At 49.3% G+C, this 12,774-nt stretch overlaps 1 pseudogene; it reads right to left on the bottom strand.

Annotated features, from left to right (window-relative positions):
- Positions 1-839: 839 nt before the first annotated feature.
- Positions 840-3,048, bottom strand: LOC110518299 (annotated as a pseudogene).
- Positions 3,049-12,774: the final 9,726 nt, after the last annotated feature.

The following is a 12,774-nucleotide window of genomic DNA, read 5'->3' as shown; positions in this document are numbered from 1 at the left end:
CCCTGTGAGTTAACAGTATTAGAATAACATGTAAATGCTTTATGGGTTGTCATTTCTCATTTTACCTTTCCTTACTGAACTCTTACCATTTTATTAAATTGTTCCCACTGAATAACTCGTGTTTATTTACAAGCATTAGGCTGTGTTCATCTTTAAACTTGTTTTTTCTTTGAGAAAATGACAAACAAATGCACAAAACCCAGAATTCTAAAAATAACCAAAGAATCAAGCGGGGGGAACCAAGGGATAAGGGGGGAACCAAGTGTTAAGGGGGGAACCAAGTGTTAAGGGGGAACCAAGTGTTAAGGGGGGAACCAAGTGTTAAGGGGGGAACCAAGTGTTAAGGGGGGAACCAAGTGTTAAGGGGGGAACCAAGTGTTAAGGGGGGAACCAAGTGTTAAGGGGGGAACCAAGTGTTAAGGGGGGAACCAAGTGTTAAGGGGGGAACCAAGTGTTAAGGGGGGAACCAAGGGATAAGGGGGGGGGGGGGGTCCAAGGGATAAGGGGGAACCAAGGGATAAGTGGGGAACCAAGGGATAAGTGGGGAACCAAGGGATAAGTGGGGAACCAAGGGATAAGTGGGGAACCAAGGGATAAGGGGTGGACCAAGGGTTAAGGGGGGACCAAGGGATAAGGGGGGACCAAGGGATAAGGGGGGAACCGAGGGATAGGGGGGAACCGAGGGATAAGGGGGGGACAAAGGGATAAGGGGGAACCGAGGGATAGGGGGGGAACCGAGGGATAAGGGGGGAACCGAGGGATAAGGGGGTACCAAGGGATAAGGGGGGGAACCAAGGGATAAGAGGGGAACCAAGGGATAGGAAGTTGTGTGTCAGTCTTCAGCCCATATCCTCCTCTCCAAACTCTCCCTCCTCCTCAGCAGAGGCATTCTGGTACTGTTGGTACTCTTGACACCAGGTCGTTCATGTTGCTCTCCGCCTCAGTGAACTCCATCTCGTCCATGCCCTCCCCGGTGTACCAGGAAGGCCTTACGACGGAACATGTCTGTGAACTGCTCAGAGATACGCTTGAACAGCTCCTGGATGGCCGTGCTGTTGCCGATGAAGGTGGCGGCCATCTTGAGGCCACGGGGTGGGATGTAGCAGAAAGAGGTCTTCACGTTGTTGGGGATCCATTCCACAAAGTAGCTGCTGTTCTTGTTCTGGACGTTCAGCATCTGCTCGTCCACCTCCTTCATGGACATGCGGCCTCGGAAGATGGCGGCCACGGTGAGGTAACGGCAGAGGCGGGGGTCGCAGGCGGCCATCATGTTCTTAAACATCAAAACATCTGCTGGGTGAGCTCGGGGACAGTCAGGGCACGGTACTGCTGGCTGTCTCTGCTGGGTGAGCTCGGGGACAGTCGGGGCACGGTACTGCTGGCTGTCTCTGCTGGGTGAGCTCGGGGACAGTCGGGGCACGGTACTGCTGGCTGTCTCTGCTGGGTGAGCTCGGGGACAGTCGGGGCACGGTACTGCTGGCTGTCTCTGCTGGGTGAGCTCGGGGACAGTCGGGGCACGGTACTGCTGGCTGTCTCTGCTGGGTGAGCTCGGGGACAGTCGGGGCACGGTACTGCTGGCTGTCTCTGCTGGGTGAGCTCGGGGACAGTCGGGGCACGGTACTGCTGGCTGTCTCTGCTGGGTGAGCTCGGGGACAGTCGGGGCACGGTACTGCTGGCTGTCTCTGCTGGGTGAGCTCGGGGACAGTCGGGGCACGGTACTGCTGGCTGTCTCTGCTGGGTGAGCTCGGGGACAGTCGGGGCACGGTACTGCTGGCTGTCTCTGCTGGGTGAGCTCGGGGACAGTCGGGGCACGGTACTGCTGGCTGTCTCTGCTGGGTGAGCTCGGGGACAGTCGGGGCACGGTACTGCTGGCTGTCTCTGCTGGGTGAGCTCGGGGACAGTCGGGGCACGGTACTGCTGGCTGTCTCTGCTGGGTGAGCTCGGGGACAGTCGGGGCACGGTACTGCTGGCTGTCTCTGCTGGGTGAGCTCGGGGACAGTCAAGGCACGATACTGCTGGCTGTCTCTGCTGGGTGAGCTCGGGGACAGTCAGGGCACGGTACCGCTGGCTGCCTCTGCTGGGTGAGCTCGGGGACAGTCAGGGCACGGTACTGCTGGCTGCCTCTGCTGGGTGAGCTCGGGGACAGTCAGGGCACGGTACTGCTGGCTGTCTCTGCTGGTGAGTGGGGCGAAGCCAGGCTTGAAGAAGTGCAGGCGGGGGAAGGGGACCATGTTGACGGCTAGCTTACTCATGTCAGCATTGAGCTGGCCAGGGAACCTCAGGCAGGTAGTGACTCCACTCATGGTGGCTGATACCAGGGGATTTAGATCACCATATGTGGGGATGGTCAGCTTCAGGGTACCGAAGCAGATATCGTACAAGGCTTCATTGTCTATGCAATAGGTTTCGTCAGTGTTCTCTACAAGCTGGTGAAGGAGAGGGTAGCATTGTAAGACTCAACAACAGTGTCCGATACTTTGGGAGAGGGCACCACGCTAAAGGTGTTCATGATTCGGTCGGGGTATTCTTCACGGATTTTGCTGATCAGTAGAGTTCCCATGCCGGATCCTGTGCCTCCACCCAGGGAGTGAGTGAGTTGGAATCCCTGTAAACAGTCACAGCTCCCGGGCATCTTTCCTCACCACATCCAGAACAGAGTCTACCAGCTCCCGGGCCTTTTTCCTCACCACATCCAGAACAGAGTCCACCAGCTCCCGGGCCTCTTTCCTCACCACATCCAGAACAATGTCCACCAGCTCCCGGGCCTTTTTCCTCACCAGATCCAGAACAGAGTCCACCAGCTCCCAGGCCTCTTTCCTCACCACATCCAGAACAGAGTCCACCAGCTCCTTGGCCTCTTTCCTCACCACATCCAGAACAGAGTCCACCAGCTCCCGGGCCTTTTTCCTCACCACATCCAGCAAGCTCAAGGTGAAATAACGTTAGCTAATACATAATTAGCAAACTGCAGATCCCTACATTACACCACCTTGGCGTCCGATCTGATTTCCACATTGACCCACTTTGTAGGTGAACAATTTCCCTCATTGTACTTATACGTGACGACAAATAGTCGTGAAAATATTTAATTAAATGACATCTCTACTGGCATCTCTCTCTTCCATCTTCTTCTTCCATTCGTCTTATAGCTTTAGAACCAGTAGCCTAGCCCAACCGGTAGCCTAACCCAACTAGTATACTAACCCAACCAGTAGCCTAGCCCAACCTGTAGCCTAACCCAACCTGTAGCCTAGCCCAACCAGTAGCCTAACCAGTAGCCTAATCCAACCAGTAGCCTAATCCAACCAGTAGCCTAGCCCAACCAGTAGCCTAGCCCAACCAGTAACCTAACCCAACCAGAAGCCTAACCCAATGCATGTCCTGTCCCCACATGCTTCAAGATGGCCACCATTCTTCACATACCCAAGAAGGCAAAGATAACTGAAATAAATGACTACCGTCCCATAGCACTGCACTCACTTCTGTCATCATGAAGTGCTTTGAGAGACTAATCAAGGATAATATCACCTCCACCCTACCTGACACCCTAGACCCACTCCAATTGGCATACCGGTCCACAGATGAAGCAATCGCCATGCACACTGCACACTGCCCTATCCCACCTGGACAAGAGGAATGCCTATGTAAGAATGCTGTTCATTGACTACAGCTCAGCATTCAACACCATAGTGCCCTCAAAGCTCATCATCAAGCTGGAACCCCTGAGAATCAACCCCGCCCTGTGCAATTGGGTCCTGGACTTTGACGGGCCGCCCCCCAGGTGGTGAAGGTAGGAAACAACACCTCCACTTCGCTGATCCTCAACACTGGGGCCCCACAAGGGTGCGTTCTCAGCCATCTCCTGTACTCCCTGTTCACCCATGACTGCGTGGCCATGCACGCCTCCAACTCAATCATCAAGTTTGCCAACGACACTACAGTGGTAGGCTTGATTACCAACAACAACGAGACGGCCTACAGGGAGGAGGTGAGGGCCCTCGGAGTGTGGTGTCAGGAAAATAACCTCACACTCAACGTCAACAAAACAAAGGAGAGAATTGTGGACTTCCCCCATCTACATCGACAGTAGTGGAAAAGGTGGAAAGCTTCAAGTTCCTCGGCGTACACATCACAGACAAACTGAATTGGTCCACCCACACAGACAGCGTGGTGAAGAAGGCACAGCAGCGCCTCTTCAACCTCAGGAGGCTGAAGAAATTTGGCTTGGTCCCTAAGACCCTCACAAACTTTTACAGATGCACAATCGAGAGCATCCTGTCGGACTGTATCACCGCCTGGTACGGCAACTGCACCGCCCTCAACCGCAAGGCTCTCCAGAGGGGAGTGAGGTCTGCACAACGCATCACCGGGGGCAAACTACCTGCCCTCCAGGACACCTACACCACCCGATGTCACAGGAAGGCCATAAAGATCATCAAGGACAACAACCACCCGAGCCACTGCCTGTTCACCCCGCTATCATCCAGAAGGCGAGGTCAGTACAGGTGCATCAAAGCAGAGACCGAGAGACAGCTTCTATCTCAAGGCCATCAGATTGTTAAACAGCCATCACTAGCACAGAGAGGCTGCTGCCTACATACTGACTCAAGTCATTGGCCACTTTTATAAATGGAACACTGTCACTTTAAATAATGTTAACATATCTTACATTACTCATCACATATATACAGTATTTTATACCATCTACTGCATCTTGCCTATGCCGTTCGGCCATCGCTCATCCATATACTTATATGTATATATTCTCATTCACCCCTTTAGATGTTTGTGTGTATGAGGTAGTTGTTGGGGAATTGTTAGATTACTTGTTTGTTATTACTGCACTGTCAGAACTAGAAGCACAAGCATTTCTCTACACTCACATTAACATCTGCTAACCATGTGACCAATAACATCTGCTAACCATGTGACCAATAACATCTGCTAACCATGTGACCAATAACATCTGCTAACCATGTGACCATTAACATCTGCTAACCATGTGACCAATAACATCTGCTAACCATGTGACCAATAACATCTGCTAACCATGTGACCAATAACATCTGCTAACCGTGTGACCATTAACATCTGCTAACCATGTGACCAATAACATCTGCTAACCATGTGACCATTAACATCTGCTAACCATGTGACCAATAACATCTGCTAACCATGTGACCATTAACAACTGCTAACCATGTGACCATTAACATCTGCTAACCATGTGACCAATAACATCTGCTGACCATGTGACCATTAACATCTGCTGACCATGTGACCATTAACATCTGCTAACCATGTGACCATTAACATCTGCTAACCATGTGACCAATAACATCTGCTAACCGTGTGACCATTAACATCTGCTAACCATGTGACCAATAACATCTGCTAACCATGTGACCAATAACATCTGCTAACCATGTGACCAATAACATCTGCTAACCATGTGACCATTAACATCTGCTAACCATGTGACCAATAACATCTGCTAACCATGTGACCAATAACATCTGCTAACCATGTGACCAATAACATCTGCTAACCGTGTGACCATTAACATCTGCTAACCATGTGACCAATAACATCTGCTAACCATGTGACCATTAACATCTGCTAACCATGTGACCAATAACATCTGATAACCATGTGACCATTAACAACTGCTAACCATGTGACCATTAACATCTGCTAACCATGTGACCAATAACATCTGCTAACCATGTGACCAATAACATCTGCTAACCATGTGACCAATAACATCTGCTAACCGTGTGACCATTAACATCTGCTAACCATGTGACCAATAACATCTGCTAACCATGTGACCATTAACATCTGCTAACCATGTGACCAATAACATCTGATAACCATGTGACCATTAACAACTGCTAACCATGTGACCATTAACATCTGCTAACCATGTGACCAATAACATCTGCTGACCATGTGACCATTAACATCTGCTGACCATGTGACCATTAACATCTGCTAACCATGTGACCATTAACCAATCAATCAAATTTATTTTATATAGCCCTTCGTACATCAGCTGATATCTCAAAGTGCTGTACAGAAACCCAGCCTAAAACCCCAAACAGCAAGCAATGCAGGTGAAGAAGCACGGTGGCTAGGAAAAACTCCCTAGAAAGGCCAAAACCTAGGAAGAAACCTAGAGAGGAACCAGGCTATGTGGGGTGGCCAGTCCTCTTCTGGCTGTGCCGGGTGGAGATTATAACAAAACATGGTCAAGATGTTCAAATGTTCATAAATGACCAGCATGGTCGAATAATAATAAGGCAGAATAGTTGAAACTGGAGCAGCAGCACAGTCAGGTGGACTGGGGACAGCAAGGAGTCATCATGTCAGGTATTCCTGGGGCATGGTCCTAGGGCTCAGGTCCTCCGAGAGAGAGAAAGAAAGAGAGAATTAGAGAGAGCATATGTGGGATGGCCAGTCCTCTTCTGGCTGTGCCGGGTGGAGATTATAACAGAACATGGCCAAGATGTTCAAATGTTCAGAAATGATCAGCATGGTCGAATAATAATAAGGCAGAACAGTTGAAACTGGAGCAGCAGCACAGCCAGGTGGACTGGGGACAGCAAGGAGTCATCATGTCAGGTAGTCCTGGGGCATGGTCCTAGGGCTCAGGTCCTCCGAGAGAGAGAAAGAGAGAAGGAGAGAATTAGAGAACGCACACTTAGATTCACACAGGACACCGAATAGGACAGGAGAAGTACTCCAGATATAACAAACTGACCCTAGCCCCCCGACACATAAACTACTGCAGCATAAATACTGGAGGCTGAGACAGGAGGGGTCAGGAGACACTGTGGCCCACTCCGAGGACACCCCCGGACAGGGCCAAACAGGAAGGATATAACCCCACCCACTTTGCCAAAGCACAGCCCCCACACCACTAGAGGGATATCTTCAACCACCAACTTACCATCCTGAGACAAGGCTGAGTATAGCCCACAAAGACCTCCGCCACGGCACAACTTAAGGGGAGGGGGGGGGGGGCGCCAACCCAGACAGGATGACCACATCAGTGACTCAACCCACTCAGGTGACGCACCTCCTCCAGGGACGGCATGAGAGAGCCCCAGTAAAGCCAGTGACTCAGCCCCTGTAATAGGGTTAGAGGCAGAGAATCCCAGTGGAAAGAGGGGAACCGGCCAGGCAGAGACAGCAAGGGTGGTTCGTTGCTCCAGAGCCTTTCCGTTCACCCTCCCACTCCTGGGCCAGACTACACTCAATCATATGACCCACTGAAGAGATGAGTCTTCAGTAGAGACTTAAAGGTTGAGACCGAGTTTGCGTCTCTGACATGGGTAGGCAGACCGTTCCATAAAAATGGAGCTCTATAGGAGAAAGCCCTGCCTCCAGCTGTTTGCTTAAAAATTCTAGGGACAATTAGGAGGCCTGCGTCTTGTGACCGTAGCGTACGTGTAGGTATGTACGGCAGGACCAAATCAGAGAGATAGATAGGAGCAAGCCCATGTAATGCTTTGTAGGTTCAGTAAAACCTTGAAATCAGCCCTTGCCTTAACAGGAAGCCAGTGTAGAGAGGCTAGCACTGGAGTAATATGATCAAATTTTTTGGTTCTAGTCAGGATTCTAGCAGCCGTATTTAGCACTAACTGAAGTTTATTTAGTGCTTTATCCGGGTAGCCGGAAAGTAGAGCATTGCAGTAGTCTAACCTGGAAGTGACAAAAGCATGGATTAATTTTTCTGCATCATTTTTGGACAGAAAGTTCCTGATTTTTGCAATGTTTCGTAGATGGAAAAAAGCTGTCCTTGAAATGGTCTTGATATGTTCTTCAAAAGAGAGATCAGGGTCCAGAGTAACGCCGAGGTCCTTCACAGTTTTATTTGAGACGACTGTACAACCATTAAGATTAATTGTCAGATTCAACAGAAGATCTCTTTGTTTCTTGGGACCTAGAACAAGCATCTCTGTTTTGTCCGAGTTTAAAAGTAGAAAGTTTGCAGCCATCCACTTCCTTATGTCTGAAACACATTCTTCTAGCAAGGGCAATTTTGGGGCTTCACCATGTTTAATTGAAATGTACAGCTGTGTGTCATCTGCATAGCAGTGAAAGTTAACATTATGTTTTCGAATAACATCCCCAAGAGGTAAAATATATAGTGAAAACAATAGTGGTCCTAAAACGGAACCTTGAGGAACACCGAAATTTACAGTTGATTTGTCAGAGGACAGACCATTCACAGAGACAAACTGATATCTTTCCGACAGATAAGATCTAAACCAGGCCAGAACATCTGCTAACCATGTGACCAATAACATCTGCTAACCGTGTGACCATTAACATCTGCTAACCATGTGACCAATAACATCTGCTGACCATGTGACCAATAACATCTGCTAACCATGTGACCAATAACATCTGCTAAGCATGTGACCAATAACATCTGCTAAGCACGTGACCAATAACATCTGCTAACCATGTGACCAATAACATCTGCTAACCATGTGACCAATAAAATGTGATTTGATTTGAAACCAACATCTGATCACAAAACATTAACATTGTGGATGAAGGTACATTACCACATTGCCACCGTGTGGACATATATCAAACTGCAGGGACATTATATACACCGAGTGCACAAAACATTAAGAACACCTTCCTAACCCCTTTGTCCCCAGAACAGCCTCAATTCATCAGGTCATGGACTCCACAAGGTGCCGAAAGTGTTCCACAGGGATGCCCATGTTGACTCCAAAGCTTCCCACAGTTGTGTCAGGTTGGCTGGATGTCCTTTGGGTGGTGGACCATTCTTGATACACACGGGAAACTGTTGAGTGTGAAAAACCCAGCAGCATTGCAGTTCTTGACACCAACCGGTGCACCTGGTACCTACTACCATACCCCGTTCAGAGACATTTTATATTTTGTCTTGCTCATTCATCCTCTGAATGGCACACAAACACAATCCATGTCTCAAGGCTTAAAAATCCTTCTTTAACCCGTCTCCCACCCTACACTATTTAACAAGTGAAATCAAGAAGGACTCATAGCTTCAGCTGGATTCACCTGGTCAGTCTATGTCAAGGAAACGCAGGTGTTAGTGTTTTGTATACTCAGTGTATTTAGTAGTTTTAGCCACACACACACACACACACACACACACACACACACACATTTTGAAGTGTTGCTGCTATAGAATGAGAGTCATAAAATCCATAGTAATCCATGTGAATAGTGAACAGAGAGAATGTGGGCTACAGCTTCCTCAACAAAAGCTCAATTTAAGACCCATTTCTCCAGTTTACTTTTCCAATCCAAGCCCTGTCGTTGACCGCATGGGACCAGAGAGAAATGGAATGAAATGCAGCACAACAGAAAGGGAAAAAAAACAAGTAAAAATTAGAAAAATGTTGTGAGAGAGAGAGAGAGGAGAGAGAGAGGAGAGAGAGAGAAGAAAGAGAGAAGAGTAGCGAGAGAGAGGATAGAGAGAGAGGAGAGTAGATAGAGAGACAGAGGGGGGAGAGTAGAGAGAGAGAGAGAGGGGGAGAGTAGAGAGAGAGAGAAGAGTAGAGAGGTAGAGTGGGAGAGAGAGAGAGAGGGGGGGGGAGTAAGAGAGAGAGAGAGACAGAGAGAGAGGAGAGAGAGAGAGGGGGAGAGTAAGAGAGAGACAGAGAGCGGAGAGAGAGGAGAGAGGGAGGGGGAGAGAGAGTAGAGAGAGAGAGAGAGGAGAGAGTAGAGAGAGAGAGTAGAGAGAGAAAGGAGAGAGAGAGAGAGTAGAAAGGAGAGAGAGAGTAGAGAGAGAGAGAGCAGAGAGAGAGAGAGAGAGAGAGAGAGAGAGAGAGAGAGAGAGGGAGAGAGAGCAGAGAGAGAGTGGGGGGGGAGTAAGAGAGAGAGAGAGAGAGGAGATAGAATGATGACAGTAGATTAGGTCGGTGGGTTTCTAGGATGGGGAGAGTTACAGATATTTACAGTTATATCTACTGTGTGTGTAATGGACAGCATGTCTGTCTGTGTGTGCGGTAACCCTAAATTACAGTCTCTCTGATGTGAAAGTCTATGTCCCAGACAGCACGGTGGTGCTGTCCATCACACCGCTCATCTTTCCACCTCTTTGTTCCTCCTCTGTTCCTCTCCAGTCTTGTTGCCAGGCCCAGTGAGTTCCTCTCCAGTCTTGTTGCCAGGCCCAGTGAGTCCCTCTCCAGTCTTGTTGCCAGGCCCAGTGAGTCCCTCTCCAGTCTTGTTGCCAGGCCCAGTGAGTTCCTCTCCAGTCTTGTTACTAGGCCCAGTTTGTTCCTCTCCAGTCTTGTTGCCAGGCCCAGTGAGTCCCTCTCCAGTCTTGTTGCCAGGCCCAGTGAGTTCCTCTCCAGTCTTGTTGCCAGGCCCAGTGAGTTCCTCTCCAGTCTTGTTGCCAGGCCCAGTGAGTCCCTATCCTGTCTTGTTGCCAGGCCCAGTGAGTTCCTCTCCAGTCTTGTTGCCAGGCCCAGTGAGTTCCTCTCCAGTCTTGTTGCCAGGCCCAGTGAGTTCCTCTCCAGTCTTGTTGCTAGGCCCAGTGAGTTCCTCTCCAGTCTTGTTGCCAGGCCCAGTGAGTTCCTCTCCAGTCTTGTTGCCAGGCCCAGTGAGTTCCTCTCCAGTCTTGTTGAACGTGAGGCTGCGCCATAACCTCTTTCTTTCTCTATCCCTCTCTTTCTCCATCCCTCTCTTTCTCTATCCCTCTCTTTCTCTATCCCTCTCTTTCTCCATGCCTCTCTTTCTCTATCCCTCTCTTTCTCTATCCCTCTCTTTCTCTATCCCTCTCTTTCTCTATCCCTCTCTTTCTCTATCCCTCTATTTCTCTATCCCTCTCTTTCTCTATCCCTCTCTTTGTCTATCTGCTGATCCCCCCCCCCCCCCCCCCCCTTTGTGATCCATCTCAACCAGGATGTCATTTGGAGGTGGAAGGAGAGCAGAAAAATCTATCTAATCCCCAGGGAGACACGTCTGTTGGTCGGACTGGAAGAAAGAGACCAAGAGACAATTTGAGAGATTGGTCTTTTTTTTTCCGATTCTGAGCTGAGCACAAAAGGGGCGAATGAGGAGGCTTATTTCATCTCACTCAAGTCTTTGTCCCGTTTTGAAATCACCTCACTGTCTGTCAGCACCACCACGTCAGGTCTTTATGTACCTGCTTAACTTCCACCAGCACATCATCTTTCTGCATTTTACACAACACAGTCCTGTCCTCTTTTACCTCTACTTTCTCTGTTTGTCTCTGTGTTACAGGGTGCTGTTCTGTCTTCCTGTTGCTGCTGCCTTCATATCTCAACCTGGTCTCATAGACTAGACGTAACATGGTACATGTAAATCCAGGACACTCAAATTAGTTGGGTATGGTTACATTAGACAGAAGATGACTTTTTAAGGCATAAAATGAAAGGAGGATGGTTGGTTGTGGTGGATGGGTAGGGTTATAATGTGACATCTAGCAAGCCAAAGGTTGTGTTTTAATCTCATCATTAATGACTTTAACTTTTTAGCTACTTTGCACCAACTTAGCATGTTAGCTAACCCTTCCCCTAACACTGACCTTAACCTTTTAACCTAACTCCTAATGGTAATGCTAACCCAGCTAACATTATCCACCTACCTAATGTAAGCATCAGCCACCTAGCTAACATTAGCCTTTTGGTCCTAGACCTTTTGGTCCTAGGAGCCTTTTGGTCCTAGACCTGGTGCTCCGGTACCACTTGCCCTGTGGTAACAGGGAGAACAGTCTGTGACTGGAGTCTTTAACCAATTTATGGGCTTTATATTATTTTAAATATTCTGGCCCAGGAGAGGGGGCCACACCTCAGTATACCTACAGACCCAGGATAGGGGGCCCCACCTCAATATACCTACAGGCCCAGGATAGGGGGGCCTACCTCAATATACATACAGGCCCAGGATAGGGGGCCCAACCACAGTATACCTACAGGCCCAGGAGAGGGGGCCCCACCTCAGTATACCTACAGGCCCAGGAGAGGGGGCCCCACCTCAGTATACCTACAGGCCCAGGAGAGGGGGCTCCACCTCAGTATACCTACAGGCCCAGGAGAGGGGGCCCCACCTCAGTATACCTACAGGCCCAGGAGAGGGGGCCCCACCTCAGTATACCTACAGGCCCAGGAGAGGGGGCTCCACCTCAGTATACCTACAGGCCCAGGAGAGGGGGCTCCACCTCAGTATACCTACAGGCCCAGGAGAGGGGGCGTGGATGGCAATAGAACCCTGCTTCAGCCCTCCCCTCCCTCTGGATCAGAATATCATTCTATGGACCGCAGGACCTGATCCAAGATCATCCCTCCTATTGTGAATACAGGCCCCTTAGACGTGTGCACTGCTTGACATCTTGTGATCAATCAAGACAGATAAGAGGAGTGCAGGAATGAAAGGCCCAGACAGCCCTATTCCTTATATGGTGTCCTACTATGACCATAGACCCCCATCGAGTCTCATAGTCCCCCATAATCAAATCAAATCATCAATCAAATCAAATTTATTTTATATAGCCCTTCGTACATCAGCTGATATCTCAAAGTGCTGTACAGAAACCCAGCCTAAAACCCCAAACAGCAAGCAATGCAGGTGAAGAAGCACGGTGGCTAGGAAAAACTCCCTAGAAAGGCCAAAACCTAGGAAGAAACCTAGAGAGGAACCAGGCTATGTGGGGTGGCCAGTCCTCTTCTGGCTGTGCCGGGTGGAGATTATAACAAAACATGGTCAAGATGTTCAAATGTTCATAAATGACCAGCATGG

The sequence above is a fragment of the Oncorhynchus mykiss genome, chromosome 3 (assembly GCF_013265735.2).
Source record: "Oncorhynchus mykiss isolate Arlee chromosome 3, USDA_OmykA_1.1, whole genome shotgun sequence".
NCBI classification, from domain to species: Eukaryota; Metazoa; Chordata; class Actinopteri; order Salmoniformes; family Salmonidae; genus Oncorhynchus; species Oncorhynchus mykiss.
The sequence above is the reverse complement of the archived record's forward strand: the minus strand, read 5'-3'. Positions and strand labels throughout refer to the sequence as shown.